General features: G+C 44.4%; 1 protein-coding gene across 1 annotated transcript in view; it reads left to right on the forward strand.

The window, feature by feature from the left end:
- Positions 1-26,073, forward strand: part of LOC124014316 (potassium voltage-gated channel subfamily D member 2-like) — a 178,213-nt gene that overhangs the window by 137,655 nt on the left and 14,485 nt on the right. The window lies entirely within an intron of this gene.

The raw sequence follows: 26,073 nt of genomic DNA on the forward strand, positions 1-26,073 counted from the left end.
GTTAACACTAGAAGATTGTTACCTAAAATGGATCAAATGAAAGTGTGGGTTCACAGCTTCAATCCAGATGTGTTGGTCATTACTGAGACGTGGTTAAGGAAGAGTGTTTTGAATACTGATGTTAACCTTTCTGGTTCTAACCTTTTTCAGGCAAGACAGATCTTCCGAAGGTGGGGCAGCGGCAGTCTTTACCAAGGAACACCTTCAGTGCTCGGTTGTCTCCGCCAAGTCTGTCCCCAAACAATTTGATTTGCTGGTTTTAAGCATTAAACTTTCAAATAGCTCTTTGTTGACTGTTGCTGGGTGCTATCGTCCTCCATCAGCACTGGCCTGTACCCTACCCTAAGCTCTCTCTAGGCCCCTTTACACTAAGTCTGAATTTGTCCAGCTAGGTGACCTAAACTGGGACATGCTTAATATAAGGGCACTGGGCAAGACCCAAATGCAGACACAGGAGGAAGATGGTTAGAGTCTCTGATATTAATATAATCCAAGGGTCAGGTAAGAGATACCTCCACATACAACACCCGTTCTGCCAGTCACATTCTGTAAAAGGAACCCAAAGCACACACATCGCTGGGTCGCTCGTTTTTTCAGTTCGCTGCAGCTAGCGACTGGAACGAGCTGCAACACACACTCAAACTGGACAGCTTTATCTCAATCTCTTCATTCAAAGACTCAGTCAAGGACACTCTTACTGACAGCTGTGGCTTGTTGTTGTGCTCTGTGTGATGCATTGTTGTCTCTACTGTCTTGCCCTTTCTGTTGTTGTCTGTGCCCATTAATGTTTGTACCATGTTTTGTGCTGCTACCATGTTGTTGTCATGTTGTTGCTACCATGCTGTGTTGTCATGTGTAGCTGTCATGCTATGTTGTTGTCTTAGGTCTCTCTTTATGTAGTGTTGTGTTGTCTCTCTTGTCGTGATGTGTGTTTTGTCATATATTTTTATTTTTAGCCTCCGTCCCCGCAGGAGGCCTTTTATCTTTCAGTAAGCCGTCATTGTAAATAAGAATTTGTTCTTAACTGACTTGCCTAGTTTTTTAAATAAAACCATTCAGTGACCACTCGTGCCCTGTGGATGGGGATATTCTCATCCTATGGGAGCACAGCCATGGTAGCCAGCATGTTTTATAAATCACCCTAAGCAAGATGGGATGTTAATTGCTTAATTAACTCAGGAACCACACCTGTGTGGAAGCCACTGCATTCAATGTACTTTGTATCCCTCATTTACTCAGGTGTTTCCATTATTTTGGCAGTTACCTGTAAATACCCCCCTATCTGTCACCCCGTATGTCTATACTAGGACATTGGATTGGATAAAAATCTACCACTGATTGACGTCATTCTACACATAGATATGTCTGCTGCTGTTCAAATTGATTCCCTGAGGTGACCCAATGTGAGCTACGGGAGGGAGTGATGGCAGGAGTCAGAGGAGATAAATGACTAGTGTGGAACAATGACAGAGCTGCCAGGTAGTCCCACAGGGGACATATAGGGACATAGTGGATCTGCAGTGTAGGAGCATAGTGTTCAGCTATGTGTCTGTAACGGTTTTCATGGTGTGGTGAAGGAGAGTCGGACCAAACTGCAGCGTGTAGATTGCGATCCATGTTTAATGAAAACAAACGTAAATACGAATAAACACAAAACGTATTGAAAACCAAAACAGCCTATACTTGTCAACTAACTACAGCGACAGGAACAAAGACACTAAGGACAATCACCCACGACAAACTCAAAGAATATGGCTGCCTAAATATGGTTCCCAATCAGAGACAACGATAAACACCTGCCTCTGATTGAGAACCACTCCAGACAGCCATAGACTTTGCTAGATAACCCCACTAGCTACAATCCCAAATACATACACACCAAAACCCCAAGACAAAACACACCACAACACAAAAACTCCATGCCACACACCCAATACATGAAGAAAAACACAAAATACTTAGACCAGGGCGTGACAGTGTTGGGAGAGTCACTTACTTGCTGGTTCTTTCTGTCTTTACCTTTCCGTCTATCTTCCCCCTGCCATATCGTTCTATCTTCTCTCTCTCCTTCTATCACTCTCTCTGGATCTGTTTCTACATTTCTCTCCATATGACTCTTTTTATTTCTCTCGTTATTGTTCTTCATCTTGTCTCTCTCTCTCTTCCATACCCTCATTCTCTCTCTCCTTCTAGGTTTTCCACGAAGAGCCCTGTGCTTAGCAGGTTGTTCACACAGGCAGTGCACCAGTAACCTCCAGCAGGCTACCCTTCATCCCTATTGACAGAGAGCTGTCCCTGGTGATAAAGTAATAGTCCACACAACATTCCATTAACACTCTACCACACCTGGCAGAGACACTTCATGGTGGCCATTTTGGCTCTGGAGCCACAGTTTCTCTGCCGTGGTTGAGTTGACAGTGGGTTTTTGATCGACCGGATGAAAGATGAAGTGGTTAGCGCAGGCAGTATTCTTGGGCTCTGTAAATTGGCACCATTGGCTATCGTAGCACATGGCTTTTACCCAGCACTGCTAAGATTCTTGGTCTGTAGAAAAAAAGAGGGGAGTTATTACACTCAGCTATCAGACAGCATAGATCACTATTATCTCAATGAATGACAATGTAAGTAAATGGATTTGTTGTCAGTTTTATGAATGGGAATTGGTTGTGTGTGTGTGTGTGTGTGTGTGTGTGTGTGTGTGTGTGTGTGTGTGTGTGTGTGTGTGTGTGTGTGTGTGTGTGTGTGTGTGTGTGTGTGTGTGTGCGTGTGCGTGTGCGTGTGTGTGTTTTGTCGTGGAAATTTCCTTAATTACCAAATGAGAGAGCAAATCACACGAGTCAGAGTTATGCTTAATCTTCACCTTTAATAATAATTAAGCTTTTGCAATAGCATTTTGACTTTCAACAGTTCAGTATCTCTAATGAAAAGTTGAGAGTCCCTTACACAATGGCAAATGGGATCCTTTATAGCAAAGATCCACCCCCTCCTAGACGACATGACAAAACACAGGTCTTAGGAAACTTACACAGAGAGAAAAAACCTTACTTCAGAGAGAATATCCCCTAGTCAGACAGAGTGGGCTAGAAATTATCATTCAGTTTGGTCTCCTAAACAAAGCTCTTATCTCGTCCTTGGTACAAAATGGTGCCAAGAAATTACCCCCACCCTGTGATATATATCAAATTGTCATTTAGATAGAACCAATTCTAAATACAACCAATCAGACGACAAACTCACGGAGAGGAGAGTGACCCTATAGGTCAACAAAGAGGGAGCATAGAATGATTCCAGACACTGTCACCCTCCTTTCCCCGATGAGAAAAGTAGGGAGTCACTGCCACACCGAAAAGATATGTTTACACATGATGACCCCTTGACCTCTCCCCTCTCTGCGGCCCATGCAGCTTAGTCCTGACTTGGACCGGTAACTGCCGATGGCCACCACTATAGTACAACAAAATACATTCTTATGAGAAATAACTCATAAGCATATCATGAAAATAACACTTCTTATCTATGTTACCCAACTAATTCTGATAATTCCCCAACAGTGCGTGTGCGTGTGCGTGTGCGTGTGCATGTGCGTGTGCGTGTGCGTGTGTGGTATCTAGTGGTCTGGCCTCATTGATTTTCTGAGGTGTGGTCTGAAGGGTTGCTATTAACAACAAGTCCTTACTGCAATGCTCTATAATTTTTTCAAAATAAAACTGATTTATATTTAGTTTGGCATACCAACCAATCTCGCCCAGGTTGTTTTACATGGAAACATACCTGTTCTCCACGGATGAGAGTAAAGGAGGATGAGAGGAAGGGAGGATGAGAGAATTAAAAAATTTATTTTACCTTTATTTTACTAGGCAAGTCAGTTAAGAACAAATTCTTATTTTCAATGACGGCCTAGGAACAGTGGGTTAACTGCCTGTTCAGGGGCAGAACTACAGATTTTGTACCTTGTCAGCTCGGGATTTGAACTTGCAACCTTTTGGTTACTAGTCCAATGCTCTAACCACTAGGCTACCCTGCCGAAAAGGAGGATGTGAGGAAAGGAGGCTGAGAAAAAGGGAGGATGAGGGGTCCCATTAGGGCTGTCGCTGTGACCGTATTACCGCCACACATGGCAGTCACCAGTCATGACCTAGTCAAATTCCCTGTGATCATTGGTCATGGAAATCCCATTCAAATCAACGCAAATGAATGGGGCTGATGGGTAGACTACTAAACTCCCTCGCTAATGGCCTGGTACTCAGCACTTAATTGTCCCTCTAATCACTCTATAAACACTGAATACTCTGAATACTCTGAATGATAAATAAAAAAAATTAACGGACAAAAGGACAACAAGACCTGTCCCCTTATGGACCAGGACCGATCCAAGTGAGGGAAGCAACAGCAAAGCCAATTGTTTTGCTACTTTATTAAACCGGAGGCATGGAGAGGGGGCTTTGATTTGTTTTGAGAGTGAGAGAGAGAGAGAGAGAGAGAGAGAGAGAGAGAGAGAGAGAGAGAGAGAGAGAGAGAGAGAGAGAGAGAGAGAGAGAGAGAGAGAGAGAGAGAGAGAGAGAGAGAGAGAGCGAGAGAGTGAGCGAGAGAGAGAGAGGGGTCACAGGGCAAGCAGTTGTAGGCTACTTGGGAGTGGAGCTCAGAGCAGCACGTAGGGTGAGACCACAACCACTGTTGACTCGCGCTAGACTTTCTTGCCCGTTATTTGTCATCCCATCTGATTACAGAGTACCTGTCTTGACTGAATCAAACCGAGAGAAGCTATCTAACTAGGCTAATTGAGGCTAGCCATAATGACGTCTCACCATTCTATAGTTGTCCTACACATAACAACAACTCAATTCAGATTATCGTGTAAATAGCAGCCTACCTGTTGGCTTTTGCTCGTTGTAGCCTTTCTTTCTCATTTCACTTTTAATTCTGTCATTTTCCATTGATTAAATATTCCCTAACCTTCTTGCCACACAAGCAAAGCAGCAATGCAATTGTCTCTCTCTCAGTAAAGATCAGAGCACATGCCTTTTTTCCCCATATCATCAATATAGAGTCTCATCAGGTTTATAGGCCTATCACAACTAAATAAATAATGGATTTTATTGTGATGCTGTAGGCTATATTAAATGGCTTTTTTTTTCAAACATTTTAAAATGTAGATGTTCCTCAGGCGGAGAAGCCCAGAGATGCTAAACATGTTTATGTTAATTAACGGTCGATTACCGTGAGACCGGCAGCATTTCCATAACTATTACCGGCTGAAAAAATGTAATGACTGCCAAAGCCCAAGGTCCTGTGCCGGTGAAAGAAAGAATGTAGAAGAGGAGAGGGTAGAGGTGATGCCTGTCGTGGGACAAACCAGATGTCCTCCGGGTTTAATGTAGGTTTCAACTCTTTTCCTTTAGCTGACTCTCTGCTTTTCATAAGCAGGTGAGTCTGCCAGTCTGCCAGTCTGCCAGTCTGCACGGCCTCATCTGAACAGAATGTGTGTGTGCGCACGCCTGTTTAGTCGATTACTTGTATAGTTCACTTTTCAGTCTAACTCCACTCCGAAGTGACTACACTTCGTTATTATGTTGGTTAAGTTTGGCACAGTAAAGACGCTTCAGACTTCATTCAAACGGAGACATCTCACTCCCCCTTAGATAAAATATGTAGCCCTTTCTCCTTGAAGGCAGCCCTGGGTTCCTCTTTCTATCTCTTCCTCTGTTTCACTTTCTCTCTCTCTCTCTCTGTTGCTCTTCCTCTTTCTCTCTCTCTTTCTCCACATCCCTCTCTTTCTCTCTATCTCCCTCTTTTTCACTCTCTCTCTCTCTCTCTCTGTTGCTCTTCCTCTTTCTCTCTCTCTTTCTCCACATCCCTCTCTTTTTCTCTAACTCCCTCTGTCTCGCTGTCTCTCTCTCTCTCCCTACCTACCCCCTTCTCCCACCCCCCCCCCACCCCAACCCACCCTGTCTCTTCCTGTCTCTCTTTCTCTCTGGGGTAGTAAGGGTCAAGAGCTGTGCTGGCTCTTTTAATTGAAGTGTGGGTTTGTAATTAAGCCGAGGTAAGATGGAGGTGTGGTATTATCTGGAAGATAAGGACAGAGAAGTGAGCAGATAGCTTTATAGGGAGGTAGGGAGGGTTCTTATCAGGGGCCAAGAGGCTGTTCTTCAGAAGCGAGGGAGTAATTATGTTGGGAGGAAGAGGAGGGGGAGGTGTAAAGAGCACAGCTCCATCTACCAGATAAGTGTGGTATCTAGTGTTCTAACACTGTTCCTGGTACACCTGTATCCGCCCGGCTGATAGAGCTGTCCCCAGTGTCAGATCTCCTAACACTGATCCCAGGTCTGCTTACATCCACACAAACTGCCTGGGAAAGAGAATACCTAAAATGAGTCCTTGTACTGTTACTTTTTGTAAGTTTTGTACTCTTTCAAATGTGGCTCATTTGCTTTTCATGACTGCATGTATGGTGTCCCGCATCTTGTCTCATCTGTCAATCCGAGATAGATTCATCTTCACTGCATCCTTTAGTATAAGGTGTTGTGTTCTCCCTGTACACCACCCCTCCATGCATATGTTTTTTCATTTGACAAAAGATTGCTCTCTCTCAAACACCTTTCTCTCTTTACTATTTCTCTCTCTCTCTCTCACTCACTCTCTCTTTCTCTCTCTCTCTCTCTCTCTCTCTCTCTCTCTCTCTCTGTGTCTCTTCCCCTCTCTCTCTCTCTCTCTCCCCCTCTCTCTCTCCCCCCTCTCTCTCTCTCTCTCCCCTCTCTCTCTCTCTCTCTCTCTCTCTCTCTTCTCTCCCCCTCTCTCTCTCTCTCTCTCTCTCTCTTTCTCTCCATCTCTTACCCCTCTCTCTCTCCCTATCCCTGTCTTTCTTTTTCTTTCAGATTCATTTGAAAAGTTTTGCCCGTGGTAAACTCTAAACTCCAGAGTGACTCATTGAGTGTGCTGTGTGAAGCGCCTCTGTGTTTAAATGAATGGAAGCATATTAGTTAACGTCAGGCTGCTGCCTTACTATTATAATTTAATGGGAGCCTTCAGGGGCTTTCATTAGGCCCCAGTCACAGATTTGGAGTGGCAAGCTTTTCAATCAGCATAGCTATTATCCCACATTAGATAAGAATATCAAAGGGGAGACCCAAAATGAAGCCCTGACTATTACTGACTGACTGAGACACATGATGAGGAATACATAACCGCATAAATATGTAAATGAATGGGAGAAGACGATGGACTTCATTATGGTGGTGTGTATTGGACTGTGGTCATTGGGTTCGTGTGTGTGTGAGGTAAGTTTTGGAGGAACCTTTCAGAGTGAAAGTAGGCCAAGGTCTTCAGTGTGTGTTTCTTGATTTGTTTTTGGTCTCTCTCTCTCTCTCTCTCTCTCTCTCTCTCTCTCTCTCTCTCTCTCTCTCTCTCTCTCTCTCTCTCTCTCTCTCTCTCGTTCTCTCTCTCTCGTTCTCTCTCTCTCGTTCTCCCTCTCGTTCTCTGGGAGGAGAAGGTAAAAGTAGGGCTCTCCAGAAACAGCCCGGACCTGCAGACAGCAACAGATGGAAATGAGGGGAGGGGGGGGTAGGAATAAATGATTCTGACCTAGAGACTGTATTGTATTGAGAGATCTAAATATATCCATACAAACTCTCACGCACACTCACACACACAGGTGGGTTAAATCACCTGTGGTCCCAGCGGTAGATAGACCATAAGGACGCCTGCTGTTCCTATGCTCTGCCACAGGTTTGCCACCTGATTCATTATTCATAACACACAAACACACACACACTTACTCGTTTATAGGACAGGACAGTAAGTTGATTACAGCAGACACCAGCCAGTATTAATTAGACTGAGAGTTAATTCAGCAGCAGGTTCTCACAGGAGGATGAAGGAGAGAGAGAGAGGTTGGGGGGGACAAAGTTATGGCAGGGCTATTTTAGGGATTATTCATGCCTAACTTGACAGCCAAGGCATACATATGCATTATCTATCTACCTTGTTCTCGTTCTCTTAATTTACTCCCTCTCCTTTTCTCTCACTCCTTCTCTCTCTCTTAGTTTATCTACTGTTGCAGGTCTCTAATTGGAGTGTGTGTTGCCGTGCTACATGGCTGATAGCATCAAGCTGCAATCTGCAGGTGATTTAGAACCAAAGGCACCTGCGTGTGCGCGCGTGTGTGTGCGTGTGTGTGTGTGTGTGTGTGTGTGTGTGTGTGTGTGTGTGTGTGTGTGTGTGTGTGTGTGTGTGTGTGTGTGTGTGTGTGTGTGTGTGTGTGTGTGTGTGTGTGTGTGTGTGTGTGTGTGTGTGTGTGTGTGTGTGTGTGTGTGTGTGTGTGTGTGTGTGTGTTCACTGTAAATGAGCTCTGTGTCTTATTGACACCTCTCCATCTGTGCCGCCACACCTCTGAGATGGTGGGGGAGTGGATTTGCAGCAGGGGCCTGGGCAAATTATAGGGAGAGAGGGCAGAGAGAGAGAGAGAGAGAGAGAGAGAGAGAGAGAGAGAGAGAGAGAGAGAGAGAGAGAGAGAGAGAGAGAGAGAGAGAGAGAGAGAGAGAGAGAGAGAGAGAGAGAGAGAGAGAGAGAGAGAGAGAGAGAGAGAGAGAGAGAGAGAGAGAGAGAGAGAGAGAGAGAGAGAGAGAGAGAGAGAGACAGACAGACAGACAGACAGACAGACAGAGAGAGAGAGAGAGAGAGAGAGAGAGAGAGAGAGAGAGAGAGAGAGAGAGAGAGAGAGAGAGAGAGAGAGAGAGAGAGAGAGAGAGAGAGAGAGAGAGAGAGAGAGAGAGAGAGAGAGAGAGGAGGAAGGAGGAGTGTCTAAAAGAGGTAGAGAGGACAGGAGGAAGGAGAAGGAGGAAGGAGGAGGAGTGTCTAAAAGAGGTAGAGAGGACAGGAGGAAGGAGGACTGTCTAAAAGAGGTAGAGAGGACAGGGAGAAGGAGGAAGTAGGATTGTTTAAAAGAGGTAGAGGACAGGAGGAAGGAGGAGCACCTGTATATATACAGTATAACCATCATGATCTCATCAAGTCACTCACCTTATAACATTGAGGCCCGCCATTACAGCACAGGGCCTAAATGATTTAACAGTAGTGATGACATTTAAAGGAGGTGAGGAAGACAGGGAAGAGAGAGAGAGCGATGGAGAGGAGGGCCCCCGGTAATAATAATGTAACATTGAAAACAGACAGTAATCTGATGTACAGCTGTTTAATAAGCCATACAATTTGAGCTAAAAAAGGAGCTTTGTCAACAACAAAAAAGGACAGTAGAAGAGTATATGGAAATAAGCACGGCATATTACCAAGATCTAAGCTAGATTCCCTCAATCTCACACAAATCATCAAGGAACCCACCAGGTACAACCCTAACTCTGTAAACAAGGGCACCCTCATAGACGTCATCCTGACCAACTGGCCCTCCAAATACACCTCCGCTGTCTTCAACCAGGATCTCAGCGATCACTGCCTCATTGCCTGTATCCGCTACGGAGCCTCAGTCAAACGACCACCCCTCATCACTGTCAAACGCTCCCTAAAACACTTCTGTGAGCAGGCCTTTCTAATCGACCTGGCCGGGGTATCCTGAAAGGACATTGACCTCATCCCGTCAGTTGAGGATGCCTGGTCATTCTTTAAAAGTAACTTCCTCACCATTTTAGATAAGCATGCTCCTTTCAAAAAATGCAGAACTAAGAACAGATATAGCCCTTGGTTCACTCCAGACCTGACTGCCCTCGACCAGCACAAAAACATCCTGTGGCGGACTGCAATAGTATCGAATAGTCCCCGCGATATGCAACTGTTCAGGGAAGTCAGGAACCAATACACGCAGTCAGTCAGGAAAGCTAAGGCCAGCTTCTTCAGGCAGAAGTTTGCATCCTGTAGCTCCAACTCCAAAAAGTTCTGGGACACTGTGAAGTCCATGGAGAACAAGAGCACCTCCTCCCAGCTGCCCACTGCACTGAGGCTAGGTAACACGGTCACCACCGATAAATCCATGATTATCGAAAACTTCAACAAGCATTTCTCAATGGCTGGCCATGCCTTCTGCCTGGCTACTCCAACCTCGGCCAACAGCTCCGCCCCCCCCCAGCTCCTCGCCCAAGCCTCTCCAGGTTCTCCTTTACCCAAATCCAGATAGCAGATGTTCTGAAAGAGCTGCAAAACCTGGACCCATACAAATCAGCTGGGCTTGACAATCTGGACCCTCTATTTCTGAAACTATCTGCCGCCATTGTCGCAACCCTTATTACCAGCCTGTTCAACCTCTCTTACATATCGTCTGAGATCCCCAAGGATTGGAAAGCTGCCGCAGTCATCCCCCTCTTCAAAGGGGGAGACACCCTGGACCCAAACTGTTACAGACCTATATCCATCCTGCCCTGCCTATCTAAGGTCTTCGAAAGCCAAGTCAACAAACAGGTCACTGACCATCTCGAATACCACCGTACCTTCTCCGCTGTGCAATCTGGTTTCCAAGCCGGTCACGGGTGCACCTCAGCCACACTAAAGGTACTAAACGTTATCACAACCACCATCGATAAAAGACAGTACTGTGCAGTCGTCTTCATCGACCTGGCCAAGGCTTCCGACTCTGTCAATCACCATATTCCCATTGGCAGACTCAGTAGCTTTGGTCGTTCTAATGACTGCCTTGCCTGGTTGTCCAACTACTTTGCAGACAGAGTTCAGTGTGTCAAATCGGAGGGCATGTTGTCCGGTCCTCTGACAGTCTCTATGGGGGTGCCACAGGGTTCAATTCTCGGGTCGACTCTTTTCTTTGTATATATCAATGATGTTGCTCTTGCTGCGGGCGATTCCCTGATTCACCTCTACGCAGACGACACCATTCTGTATACTTCTGGCCCTTCCTTGGACACTGTGCTATCTAACCTCCAAACGAGCTTCAATGCCATACAACACTCCTCCAACTGCTCTTAAACGCTAGTAAAAACCAAATGCATGCTTTTCAACCATTCGCTGCCTGCACCCGCATGCCCGACTAGCATCACCACCCTGGATGGTTCCGACCTAGAATATGTGGACATCTATAAATACCTGGGTGTCTGGCTAGACTGTAAACTCTCCTTCCAGACTCATATCAAACATCTCCAATCCAAAATCAAATCTAGAGTCGGCTTTCTATTCCGCAACAAAGCCTCCTTCACTCACGCCGCCAAACTTACCCTAGTAAAACTGACTATCCTACCAATCCTTGACTTCGGCGATGTCATCTACAAAATGGCTTCCAATACTCTACTCAGCAAACTGGATGCAGTTTATCACAGTGCCATCCGCTTTGTTACTAAAGCACCTTATACCACCCACCACTGTGACCTGTATGCTCTAGTCGGCTGGCCCTTGCTACATATTCGTCGCCTGACCCACTGGCTTAAGGTCATCTACAAGTCCATGCTAGGTAAAGCTCCGCCTTATCTCAGTTCACTGGTCACGATGGCAACACCCACCCGTAGCACGCACTCCAGCAGGTGTATCTCACTGATCATCCCTAAAGCCAACACCTCATTTGGCCGCCTTTCCTTCCAGTTCTCTGCTGCCTGTGACTGGAACGAATTGCAAGAATTGTTGAAGTTGGAGACTTTTATCTCCCTCACCAACTTTAAACATCTGCTATCTGAGCAGCTAACCGATCGCTACAGCTGTACATAGTCCATCGGTAAATAGCCCACCCAATTTACCTACCTCATCCCCATACTGTTTTTATTTATTTACTTTTCTGCTCTTTTGCACACCAATATCTCTACCTGCACATGACCATCTGATCATATATCACTCCAGTGTTAATCTGCTAAATTGTAATTATTCGCCTACCTCCTCATGCCTTTTGCACACAATGTATATAGACTCCCCTTTTTTTCTTATTATTTTTTTTATACTGTATTATTGACTTGTTTATTGTTTACTCCATGTGTAACTCTGTGTTGTCTGTTCACACTGCTATGCTTTATCTTGGCCAGGTCGTAGTTGTAAATGAGAACTTGTTCTCAACTAGCCTACCTGGTGAATTTAAGGTGAAATAAAAAATAAATACAATTACCACAGTATTGACACAGTATAATGTTACAGTCATTTCCTGTTTGCAGATGAAGCCCTGTGATAGGAAGAGATAGTGATGACATCACAGGAGGTTGGTTTTAACCGGGGAGAGCAGGCTCGTAGTAATGACTGGAGAGGGATCAGTGGAGCAGTATCAAATATATCAAACACGTTGCTACCTGACTGCTTCATCTTCATCTCAATCCCAGTCATGGAACATACACACACGTTCCACTTTTTTCACCTCTGTGACATATTTCTCTCTCTCTCTCTCTCTCTCTCTCTCTCTCTCTCTCTCTCTCTCTCTTTCTCTCTTTCTCTTTCTCTCCATCTGCAGTCTAATCCGACTAATGAGAAATAAAGAGAAAGACAAATCTTTAATTTAGCTACCAGATGGTAGCATGAATGTCAGACTTCCCATCCTGGTTGTGTGATAGAGACCCCGATTGGAAGGATTGTGTCCTAACACACTAACCTACTCCAAAGCAGACATATCAAAGCCTCACTCTCTCTTCCACTCCACCGGTGGTATTCTGAAGAAGCCTCATTTTCCTGATCAAAGGGCCTACAAGTAGCTTCCTTCTTTTATCTTCCTCCAGTGCCTGTTCCTATCTAATGCTCTGCCCATGGGAGAGGAGGACAGCACTTTGATATGGCAGAATGTCACAGAGGCCCAGTCACTTCTGTCTTCTGTACCCCACCCTCCTCGATGCTCTGCCGGAGATGTACCCAGATAAGACTCAACAATAGCTGCATTCATCATCCATTCTCTCTCTCTCTCTCTCTCTCTCTCTCTCTCTCTCTCTCTCTCTCTCTCTCTCTCTCTCTCTCTCTCTCTCTCTCTCTCTCTCTCTCTCTCTCTCTCTCTCTCTCTCTCTCTCTCTCTCTCTCTCTCTCTCTCTCTCTCTCAATTTACTGTATATGCGTTTCATTTCAGATGAGGCTTGTTATATGTGGAACTCTTAACCAAAAATGCTCTAAGAAGTTAAGAAGAAAAACGTGAGGATCTGCTACTTTTTTTTCGCCTAAAATGACATACACAAATCTAACTGCCTGTAGCTCAGGTCCTGAAGCAAGGACATGCATATTCTTGGTACCATCTGAAAGGAAACACTTTGAAGTTTGTGGAAAAGTGAAAGGAATGTAGGAAAATATAACACATTAGATCTGGTAAAAGATAATACAATGTATTTTTTTGTACAATCATCTTTGAAATGCAAGAGAAAGGCCATAATGTATTATTCCAGCCCAGATGCAATTTAGCCATTAGATGGCAACAGTGTATGTGCAAAGATTTAGACTGATCCAATGAGCCATTGTATTTCTGTTCAAAATGTTGTATCAAGACTGCCCAAATGTGCCTAATTGGTATATTAATAACTTTTCAAGTTCCAAACTGTGCACTCTCCTCAAACAATAGCGTGGTATTCTTCCACTGTAATAGCTTCTGTAAATTGTGCAGTTAGATTAACAAGAATGTAAGCTTTCTGCCAATATCAGATATGTCTATGTCCTGGGAAATCTTCTCGTTAGATACAACCTCATGCTAATCGCATTAGTCTACGTTAGCTCAACCGTCCCATGGGTGGGACAACGATCTGTACAGATCCTTAAGAGGTTTTAAGTAAAAAATAGATAAGTAGAAAAATAGAATATAAAAGTAACAAATAATTAAACAGCAGCAGTAAAATAACAATAGTGAGGCTACAGTATATACAGGGGGTACCAGTACAGGGGTTAAATTCAGTATTAGGAGTTACATTCAGGATTAGGGGTTAAATGCAGGATTAGGGGTTACATTCAGGATTAGGGGTTACATTCAGGATTAGGGGTTACATTCAGGATTAGGGGTTACATTCAGGATTAGGAGTTACATTCAGGATTAGGGGTTAAATGCAGGATTAGGGGTTACATTCAGGATTAGGGGTTACATTCAGGATTAGGGGTTACATTCAGGATTAGGGGTTAAATGCAGGATTAGGGGTTACATTCAGGATTAGGGGTTACATTCAGGATTAGGGGTTACATTCAGGATTAGGAGTTACATTCAGGATTAGGGGTTAAATGCAGGATTAGGGGTTACATTCAGGATTAGGGGTTACATTCAGGATTAGGGGTTACATTCAGGATTAGGGGTTAAATGCAGGATTAGGGGTTAAATGCAGGATTAGGGGTTAGGGAAAATAGGGTTTTAATGGAAATCCATTGTTTGGTTCCGACAAGGATAGTAAAACAAAGATGTGTGTATAGGGCTGTTGTGGTGGTTATACTACCGCCACACCATTTGGTCATGAGTCATGAAGGCAGTCAAATTCCACTTGACCGTTTAGTCATGGTAATTAGACTTCTCCATGCTCTGATGCTGCTGATGGTCATTAGTATGATGGTCATTAGACTACCAAACTTGCTAACTGCCTGGTACTCAGCACTCTATTGTCACTCTTATCACTCTGACATCAATGCAAATGTATTCAAAAGAAGAATCAAACACTTCATGGGAGCTCATGATCTCATGTTACACAACATTCCTATAGGCTATGCAATTGCGCGAGAAAACAGTGATGGCCTCTACTAAAAAAAAGGTGTGAAAAGTGGCCAAATAACTTCTTAAAATTAAGCACATTAGTCCGCTTTACAAGGGGTGTACAGTTTAACTGATATATATAAGCAGTTTCAAGTTTGGGGAGTTTTACCTTCAAGTTTACCTCTTTTCACCATAAAAATGCACCTTCATAATAAAAGTAATAAAAGTATAATTGCATTTGTGGTCAATTTTGATAATGGTGTTTTCCACTAATGGAACATGGAACATCCACGCTTATAGCCTACTATCATGTGCACATTGCTGCGCTTATAATGTGAAGAAATAACCTAATAGTTTATCAACATTTGAAGCTAAATGTTCTGATCTGTTGCGTCAGCCACAATACGTTAAAAAAAGGCTTTTTGATGCTAGATGTATTCATTTGGGATCTATTGCATCCCACAACAGTCCCAGACTATGTTTGGCATATTTATTTATTGCACAGAATAGAATAGGTCGACGTCTGTACTATGGGGCATAGTAGATTGATATAGGCTTGCGCTTTTGCTGTTCGTTAGGGCTACACATCTTGTTGTCTGACAAAAAGTAAATGGGGACAGTTGTTCCAATATCTTAAATATGCTCCTCAGAATGGAATGAGGACATGCAGTTGCACCCCAGATGTGTCTGTCTTCACTTGTAGCCTGTGGTAAAGACCTGATCGTGTGATGCAGAGCCATGCGAGTGAGAGGTGATTCGGAGTGCGCCGCACTCAGGGAGAAGGCCAGACATAAGGGATGCCGTTGGGAAATTCGAGGCATTATCAAGTGCTTGTCAAATTGTGAATGAGTGACTGATGTAGTGTGTACAGCCTGCGCAACAAAAAAAACTAAGCAGAACGCATTCTTTCATGCGACTTAAAAAAATATATATATAGTTAGAGTCGCATCATGCAGCCTTACAATGTATTAAACATCAAAACATATAGTGCAACATTTGTAGAACAACTAAAGTTACATTAATAATTATAAATGAAGTATATGGGAATACCTATTTCTTTGTCGCTCATAGCCTTATGTGCGCATTCCCTCAAATCGTTTGGAGAAAATATCCTTTCTATTTTATTCAGCTTTGTTCAGTTGTATTCTTCATACCATAAAATAATGCCACAGAATTCTAAGCAAACATTGTCTGCTAAATGAACTAGTGTAGCCCACAGCCATTTGGCATAGCCAGATCAAGGCCTAACATAAGGATAACTCAGAGTATGCTATTCTGTTCTTCTGAAATAGACCACATTTTATTCATATCCGAGTGCTTCTCAGTGCTAGAGACGTCACTACAGACCCTGGTTCGATTCCAGGCTGTATCACAACCGGCCGTGATTAGTCCCATAGGGCGGTGCACAATTGGCCAAGCGTCGTCCTGTCAAGGGTGTCGTTGGAAGTAGACCAAAGTGCAGCGATGTGAGCGTACATTTTATTTTATTTTAAAATGTCACCAACAAAACAAGAAACGACCGTGAAGCTTACAGGGCTAAGTGCCACAAACAAAGTTAACTACCCACACTGAAGGAGGGAAAAAGGGCTACCTAAGTATGATTCTCAATCAGAGACAGCAATAGACAGCTGTCCCTGACTGAGAACCATACTCGGCCAAAACATAGAAATAAAGAAACATAGAAAACAAAACATAGAATGCCCACCCCATATCACACCCAGGTTTAGCCGGGTAGGCCGTCACTGTAAATAAAAATTTGTTTTTAACTGACTTGCCTAGTTAAATAAAGGTTAAATAAATGTTTAAAAAAATATAAAATACCATGCTTCTTTAGACCTGTGTGCATGTGTGTGTGTGTGTGTGTGTGTGTGTGTGTGTGTGTGTGTGTGTGTGTGTGTGTGTGTGTGTGTGTGTGTGTGTGTGTGTGTGTGTGTGTGTGTGTGTGTGTGTGTGTGTGTGTATAGGTGTGTGTGTGTGTGTGTGTGTGTGTGTGTGTGTGTGTGTGTGTGTGTGTGTGTGTGTGTGTGTGTGTGTGTGTGTGTGTGTGTGTGTGTGTGTGTGTGTGTGTGTGTGTGTGTGTGTGTGTGTGTGTGAGTGTGCGTGTGCGTGTGTGTGTATAGGTGCATACGTGTGTGTGTGTGTGTTCGACTCAATGATGGATGCGTATCTAATGCGGACCCTGCTGTCTGGCAGTGTGTGTGTGTGTGTGTGTGTGTGTGTGTGTGTGTGTGTGTGTGTGTGTGTGTGTGTGTGTGTGTGTGTGTGTGTGTGTGTGTGTGTGTGTGTGTGTGTGTGTGTGTGTGTGTGTGTGTGTGTGTGTGTGTGTGTGTGTGTGTGTGTGTGTGTGTGTGTGTGTGTGTGTGTGTGTGTGTGTGTGCGTGCGTGCGTGCGTGCGTGCGTGCGTGTGTGTGTGTGTGTGTGTGTGGTACGTGTGCGCGTGTGCGTGTGTCTGCCTTTGCAGTTAAAAGATAGATGGGGCGCCTGGCAGCTCCGGTCTGTTGGTTGACATGTTTATAAATAGACAGATGAATGAAAGTCTCTCAGGTCCTTTATGTGTTTTTCCCTTTTCTCCTTTATTTTCTCTGCCAATCAGTCAGTCACCTCCCAGGGTTGTTTTCATTCAATATTGAATTGGTGGAGAAGGTCGGTTCTCCTGACTGTGGAGAGAGACACTATGGCTCCATGCTGCTGAAAAAGACCAGTTTGTATGATACATCAGTCCCTGCCTGCTTGACTTAGTGATATGGTGCAGTGGTTATATTTTGATTCGACCTTCTGACAAGTTCATGCACAGTATGTGACTTTAGTCTCTCCTCCGTCACTTCGTCTAGGTTCAAACGTGATACTCTCTCTCTCTTCCCTCCTGTGACAGCTGATGATAATGTCATCTCTGTATGGCCTTTAAGCATGTGATGGAGACTTATCCGCCTGTCTAATGACACGGTCTCTGTGTTGATCTGACCTGGGGAAACTCTCCACACACTCTTCCAATAGGGCTGCTACAGTGGAAGCCTTTATAGACTGTTAAGAAGGGGCGTTGGATCACACCATCAAAACATTGGTATCGGGATAGGATGGAGGAATGGACAGATGAACGGGTGGGTGGATTTATTAATTTCCTTGTTTGTTCGTTCATTCGTTCATCCCATCCATCCCTTGAGCCTCACCATGTCATCTCAGGTGATTCCATAACAGGTGGAAGTCTACTCTTTCCTCTGCTGTCTGTTCCCTTCCTCATCAAAACCCCATCAAAGTGACAGCCTCTTACTGAGAGCGGTGACCCAAATGCCATTTATTATGTACACAACCCTGTCAAATCCTTACTGCCCGACTCGTTATTGTCACACAGGTCTAGATCAGTCACTCGTCAACACCCTCTAGTGAACCCACACTCATCCTGTCACACACTTAGACACGCACCCACATACGTGACACGCAAGCATGGACACTCGCACACGCACACAATACACTAGCATGCTTGTCACACACATCCACAAAGTCACACAGAAACACACACATGGGTACGTGTTATGTACTGGGTAATGCTAATCTATAATGAATTATCTCTTTCTCATTAAGAGGAAGGATGTTTTATACGTTCACCCTACTGACTGGTGTTGGTATAGAAGTGTGGAGGGGGAGAGGGGGTGCATGTTCTCCTAATAGCCCTGACTGGGGGAGAAAGAGAGGGAGAGGGAGACTAAGGGAGTGAGAGAAGGAGAAAGAGGAGGGGGAAGATAGGGAGGGAGGAAGAGAGGAGGTGTATAATTATTCCAATCAATCCAAGCGATGAAAGAGCTACATGGACTCCGTTTATGAAACGTTACAACATGCCGTGTCATCGCCAGAGGCATTAGTGTGCTCCCGTGCGGGGTTTACACACACACCTGTCACGGGTGCTTAGATAACTCTCTGCTATGTGCTGAGCCTAGTGGGTTGCTCAGTGTGATGATGGGTAATAATGGTGATTAGCTGTATAGGAATCTGGATATCTAGTGTGTGTGTGTGTGTGTGTGTGTGTGTGTGTGTGTGTGTGTGTGTGTGTGTGTGTGTGTGTGTGTGTGTGTGTGCGTGCGTGCGTGCGTGCGTGCGTGCGTGCGTGCGTGCGTGCGTGCGTGCGTGCGTGCGCGCGTGTGCGCGTGTGTGTGTGTGTGTGCATACTGTAGTTTTTCTAATGCATACAGTATGACCAGAGAGGGTCAGTATGGCCCAATATTGTCATAATCGTAGTTATGTAAGCATCATTCTGAGTTCTCTGCTGTATACAACCCCCAGAAAGAGAAACAAATCAACCAAAACAAAACCACTTTGGGGCATGCAGCACCAACAGAGAATTATGGAGGCAGCAAGTAATGATTATTATCATTAGAATATTGTGGCTCTTTGAGGCCTAAACCATACAGAGCCATTACACCACATATACGTCCCAAATGGCATCCTATTACCTTAGTGCAATGCTATTTCCTTGTCAAACGTAGTGCGCTATATAAGGAATCAGGTGCCATTTGGGACATAGATGTTTTGTATTGGCCCTCTACCACCGGCTCTCTGCTATGCTAATCCAATGACAAGCACTACAGGCCCCCTACTGAGAAAAACACGAGACACCCTGAATGACTCACTTCTCTTTCTAACACACACAGAGATGCACACATGTTACACACACACACAAACACACACACACACACAAACACACACACACACTACCAATGTTGATCAGCTATTTGCTAGAAATCCTCTTTTCTTTTTCCCTTCAGCATCTGTGTTCCTTTCCTGGCTAGCCTCCCAGTTCCCTCTCTTTGTCGAGGTGTCTGATAGGCGCTGTCCATGGTGCTCACACTGGGCAGAAACCGTATTGATAACTACAGAAGACGCAGTCAACCATGCCGGTGCATAACACAATGTACTACACAGTACACACCTGATAACATCCACACAAGGCTATGGCACCAGCACCATCTATTCAACACGTTCTCAGTGTGACACAGCCCAGATTGCATTTGCACAGATTCTACTGAGATAATACATGGTGATTCACGGTTTACGTGTTCCTCTGCATAGGCAATGTCTCTGTGTTACGGTTCCTTCTGGCTTCCCAAACGCAATGACTAGGCCTAATATCATCTCTGTATAGTATGGAGACGCAGCACTGTTACTACGTAGAGACACTGCAGTACTAGAGAGCATGTCTGGTAGAGCAGCAAATGAAGGGGAATGGACATGTTTTTTTTGCATCTCCTCGGCTGTGTGTGTGTGTGTGTGTGTGTGTGTGTGTGTGTGTGTGTGTGTGTGTGTGTGTGTGTGTGTGTGTGTGTGTGTGTGTGTGTGTGTGTGTGTGTGTGTGTGTGTGTGTGTGTGTGTGTGTGTGTGTGTGTGTGTGTGTGTGTGTGTGTGTGTGTGTGTGTGTAACACGGGGCTGATTCTTTGTTCTTTCTAACTGAGCGGATAGTAACATGCATTGTGCTGTCACTGTGAGCTAAGACTAACATTCTACTCACTGGCTTCTCTTCGTGGTGTGGTGGATGCAGGGAGTTGAATGCGTAGACTGATACGGTAGTCGTTTCCAGCCCTGTCTTTGGTTCAGAGAGAAAGGTTATGTTGACTTTAAGATCAGCAAGGACTCCTTTCTGAATACATCTAGGGGAGATCTCCATGTTTGACCACGCACGCACACACACACACAAACGCACACGCACACACACACACACACACACACACACACACACACACACACACACACACACACACACACACACACACACACACACACACACACACACACACACACACACACACACACACACACACACACACACACACACACACACACACACTCATACTGTATTGACCGGCCAGGTCTCCAGAGACAGGTGTGTGTAAGTGTGTAGGTCCTCTGTCAGCACAAACAGGAGAGTAGGGGCAGTGGCAGGGGAAGTGACAATGACAGATACTGGTCAGCACTTTACCTTATACCGCATAGTCAAGGGACCCGCCAGGTCTCCTTGTCTGTCCATCGGTTATCTGTCTGTCTGTCTGTCTGTCTGTCTGTCTGTCTGTCTGTCTGTCTGTCTGTCTGTCTGTCTGTCTGTCTGTCTGTCTGTCTGTCTGTCTGTCTGTCTGTCTGTCTGTCTGTCTGTCTGTCTGTCTGTCTGTCTGTCTGTCTGTCTGTCTGTCTGTCTGTCTGTCTGTCTGTCTGTCTGTCTGTCTGTCTGTCTGTCTGTCTGTCTGTCTGTCTGTCTGTCTGTCTGTCTGTCTGTCTGTCTGTCTGTCTGTCTGTCTGTCTCTTCATTCATCAGCTTTCTATTTACCTGTCAACATAGTTTGCCTACCTGCGTTTTACTCTGTGTTGGGGAGTCGTCACACTGCACCTATTTCAACTAGTAATTTAACTACATTTTGCAGTAGCTTGGTTGCCCAATGAAGCCGACTCAATTTTAAACAACCCCTTGTTTTTTCTCTCTCCCTGACCACTGGGTTAAGCCGACACACTCTCTCTCTCTCTCTCTCTGACTGTCACAGATCCCACTACACCTTAAACATCTGACTCCAGGGTCACTTGTTCTTGCAGTCATTCTCTCAACTTTTCTCTCTCCTTTGTATTAAGTAAGGCCATCACCCACTTACGTTAAACAAAAGCAAGAGAAAGGCTGAGAGAGCAAGACTGAGAGGGAGAAAAAAAAGAGAGATAGAGAGACTGAGTGCCAGTGCACCTAAGTGTAATTATTTAAATGCAACGGTCACTTTTCTGGGCCTGAACTGTTTCTGAACACCGTGCTTCTACACCTGCATTGCTTGCTGTTTGGGGTTTTAGGCTGGGTTTCTGTACAGCACTTTGAGATATCAGCTGATGTACGAAGGGCTATATAAATACATTTGATTTGATTTGATGACTGAGCATGCTTTGAATAGGGCTCTCATCGTTAGGGCCACTCCATCTCTCTCTCTCTCTCTCTCTCTCTCTCTCTCTCTCTCTCTCTCTCTCTCTCTCTCTCTCTCTCTCTCTCTCTCTCTCACTCTCCATCTCTCTCCATCTCTCTCCATCTCTCTCTCTCTCTCTCTCTCTCTCTCTCTCTCTCTCTCTCTCTCTCTCTCTCTCTCTCTCTCTCTCTCTCTCTCTCTCTCTCTCTCTCTCTCTCTCTCTCTCGCTCTCTCTCTCTCTCTCTCTCTCTCGCTCTCTCTCAATACAGCTTCATCATCAAACACTCCAGCACCACTCCTATTAACTGGCTATAGACTCTTAACTGTACGACAATCAGTGTGAAAAGATGGGGCTGAAAACATGTGGGTCAGCCAAGGTCCTGCACTGGTCAGACATAATATAATAACAGCTGTAAAAGCATCAAACAAAGTGCTGCTGCATAAAACAGTGGAAGGACTAGATTTGTCTTTCACAGAAAATCGAGCAAAATCACCCTCACACACTATTACAGGGAGGAGAGAGCATGAAACATACAAGTGGAGAGGAGAGGGGAAGAGACGAGAGGAGAAAAGAAAAGAGAGGTTGGGGAGAGGATAATATGAGAGTTGTGGGGAAGTGTTGTGGAGGCATTGATGAGGTAGGTGTTAGACTTGAGCTCCAGGTTTAGTCTATGCAGGAAGTGTGTTTGTCGTTGTCTCTCCTTGACTTCTGCTTACGACTGTTCGCTCTCTCTCTTTCTCTCTCTCTCACTCCATCCTTGTAGAGACAGGGAGCTAACTTTGGAGTCCGTGTCTAGTCTTATTTTAGAGAGCTCTCAGGGGCATTATTGGGCATATTCTGATGAACTGACTCCTCTCCTGATTGGTGGGTAATGGGGGGGGTGCGGTCGTCAAGGTGACAAGCAAACTTAGTGTCATTATGTGATCTCCCTCGTCTCCGCCCTAAACCTTGAGCTGCCCCCTTTACCCACCACTCAGGAAAATGGAAGGAGATTACTCTTGACCTTGCCTTTGTGTGTGTGTGTGTGTGTGTGTGTGTGTGTGTGTGTGTGTGTGTGTGTGTGTGTGTGTGTGTGTGTGTGTGTGTGTGTGTGTGTGTGTGTGTGTGTGTGTGTGTGTGTGTGTGTGTGTGTGTGTGTGTGTGTGTGTGTGTGTGTGTGTGTGTGTGTGTGTGTGTGTGTGTGTGTGTGCGTGTGTGTGTGTGCGCTCATTAGTCCACCTCTTCTAATTTCATACACTTTACCTCTATCTTCTCTGAGTCATACGCAATGTGACAGTGCCCTTCACTAGAGTGCGTGTGGGCACCTTTCTGTGATTTCCTTTGTGTTTACCTCATTAAAGCACCACCACGCACACAGCCCATCCAGTCCCATTCACCTCCCCCTTGTCGTCCATTTCTCCTTTCCTCTAATCCTCTCTCCTCTGTCCTCTCAGTCAGTAAACAGCTTTTGTAGGTAGAAAACGGTAAAGGGCTAGAGCCTGTCCTCTCTGGCACAGCGAGCATAGCAGCGCTGATCCGTCGCCCCTGTGTTAGCGTGGCCGTCTGTCTGCCCATCCGCCTGTCTACTTGTCACTGCACTGTCGTTAAAACCGGCAGGGTCGCGGGGTTAATTGGCACACTGTCATATTGAATTGCGGCAGAGAGAGACAGGGAACAGAGACAGACAGATAGCAAGGAGAGAGAGAGAGAGAGAGCAGAGAGAGATAGGGCACAGAGAGAGACAGAGAGCAGAGAGAGACAGAGAGCAGAGATAGACAGGGAACAGAGACAGACAGATAGCAGAGAGAGAGAGAGAGAGCAGAGAGAGATAGGGCACAGAGAGAGACAGAGAGCAGAGAGAGACAGAGAGCAGAGATAGACAGGGAACAGAGAGAGACTGAGAGCAGAGAGAGGTAGGACACAGAGAGAGATAGGGCACAGAGAGAGACAGAGAGCAGAGAGAGACAGAGAGCAGAGATAGACAGGGAACAGAGAGAGACTGAGAGCAGAGAGAGGTAGGACACAGAGAGCAGAGAGAGACAGAGAGCAGAGAGAGGGGAGAGATTAGAACCAACACACACACACACACACACATAGCACTGTAATATCGAACCTATCTGATTCATCCATTGAGCTTAGAGCAGAGAAGCAGAGGACTCATTGTAAGCAGGTAATCAAGCATTAGTCATCCATTATGTACAAAGCTATGTTATCACAGAGTGGGTGGCTGATACACATTCAGAATGGATACAAATCTAATTAGCCCATATTAGACCTTAGGCAGGGGCCTTTGTCTGGCTCCGATCATGTCCCTGGTAGTTCTTGTGTTCTGGAGTGGTCAAGATCTCTCTAAAGAATACATTGTGTGGTAAGGAAAGGACAAATCCAAGCTGCCAGAGAACAGGAGGGATGCTACCTTAGTACAGACACAGGAGGCAGAGAGATGGAGGAGGGGTGAGAGAAGTAGGAGGGAGGGGAAGGACACTGCTACTGCGGTCTGTTCTGGTTGTCCAAGGGAACTGTGGCACCTTGACAGGAGGGACATTGGGGAGGGGGGGGGGGGGGTACAGACACAGACAGTACCCATGCTGTTGGCTCTCTCCTCTATTTATGCCTCCCTCTATCTTCTGCCCTCCAGTCTCTCTCTCTCTCTCTCTCTCTCTCTCTCTCTCTCTCTCTCTCTCTCTCTCTCTCTCTCTCTCTCTCTCTCTCTCTCTCTCTCTCTCTCTCTATAAATATATATATACTGTACACAGTATATATCTCCGTCCCTCTCCCCTCTCTCTCTATCTATCTCCCCTCTCTTTCCATCCCTCTTTATCTTGCTCTCCCTCTCTAGTGTTGGGAGAACCCTTGAGCAAGTCAGTTAACCCCCAACAACAACTGCTCCCTGAGCCTCACCGCACCTCTCTGATTCAGAGGGGTTAAGTTAAATGTGGGAGACACATTTCGGTTGAATGCATTTGGTTGTGCAACTAACTAGGTATCCCCTTTCCCGCTCTCTCTGTCTCTTGATCTCTCCCCCTCTCTCTCTCTCTCTCTCCATTACCCTCCCTCTCTCTCTCTCCATTACCCTCCCTCTCTCTCTCTCTCTCTCTCCATTACCCTCCCTCTCTCTCTTCCTTTCCACCCCCCCTCTTCTATCTCTCTTCATGGTTAATTACAGTAACGTAATGGGAGAATTTTACTCCTTTCTTTGTGTGTAATTATGGTACAGTCTTTCATGTGCTGAGAAGATGAGCCCTGCAGCTCTTCTTAGTAATTAAATTACATTCACAAGGAGATACACTTGTACTAGAACTCATATCTAAAACACATACCCATATACCCAATAACTCATATCTAAAACTCATACCCATATACCCAATAACTCATATCTAAAACTCATACCCATATACCCAATAACTCATATCTAAAACTCATACCCATATACCCAATAACTCATATCTAAAACTCATACCCATATACCCAATAACTCATATCTAAAAACACATACCCATATACCCAATAACTCATATCTAAAACTCATACCCATATACCCAATAACTCATATCTAAAACTCATACCAATATACCCAATAACTCATATCTAAAACTCATACCCATATACCCAATAACTCATATCTAAAACTCATACCCATATACCCAATAACTCATATCTAAAACACATACCCATATACCCAATAACTTATATCTAAAACAAATACCCATATACCCAATAACTCATATCTAAAACTCATACCCATATACCCAATAACTCATATCTAAAACACATACCCATATACCCAATAACTCATATCTAAAACAAATACCCATATACCCAATAACTCATATCTAAAACACATACCCATATACCCAATAACTTATATCTAAAACAAATACCCATATACCCAATAACTCATATCTAAAACACATACCCATATACCCAATAACTCATATCTAAAACAAATACCCATATACCCAATAACTCATATCTAAAACAAATACCCATATACCCAATAACTCATATCTAAAACAAATACCCATATACCCAATAACTCATATCTAAAAGTAACTCATATCCATGCTCATATCTAAAACTCATACCAGACTTGTATCTAAAACTCATACCAGACTTGTATCTAAAACTCATACTCCCATTCTCATACTTAAAGCTCATACTCTAACAGTAACAGATATTATTTAAAATAAGGGTGTTATAAACTCATACCCACATCTAAAACCCAAACCAAAAATCCATATCTATAACCCATATCTAAAACCCATATCAAAAACCCATATCTAAACCCCATATCTAAAAACCCATATCTAAAACCCATATCAAAAACCCATATCTAAAACCCATATCTAAAACCCATATCTAAAACCCATATCTAAAACTCATATCTAAAACCCATATCTAAAACTGATATCTAAAACCCATATCTATATCTAAAACCCATATCTAAAACCCATATCTAAAACTCATATCTAAAACCCATATCTAAAACTCATATCTAAAACCCATATCTAAAACTCATATCTAAAACCCATATCTAAAACCCATACCTAAAACTCATATCTAAAACTCATATCTAAAACCCATATCTAAAACCCATACCTAAAACTCATATCTA

Source organism: Oncorhynchus gorbuscha, linkage group LG25 (genome assembly GCF_021184085.1).
Source record: "Oncorhynchus gorbuscha isolate QuinsamMale2020 ecotype Even-year linkage group LG25, OgorEven_v1.0, whole genome shotgun sequence".
Lineage (NCBI taxonomy): Eukaryota > Metazoa > Chordata > Actinopteri > Salmoniformes > Salmonidae > Oncorhynchus > Oncorhynchus gorbuscha.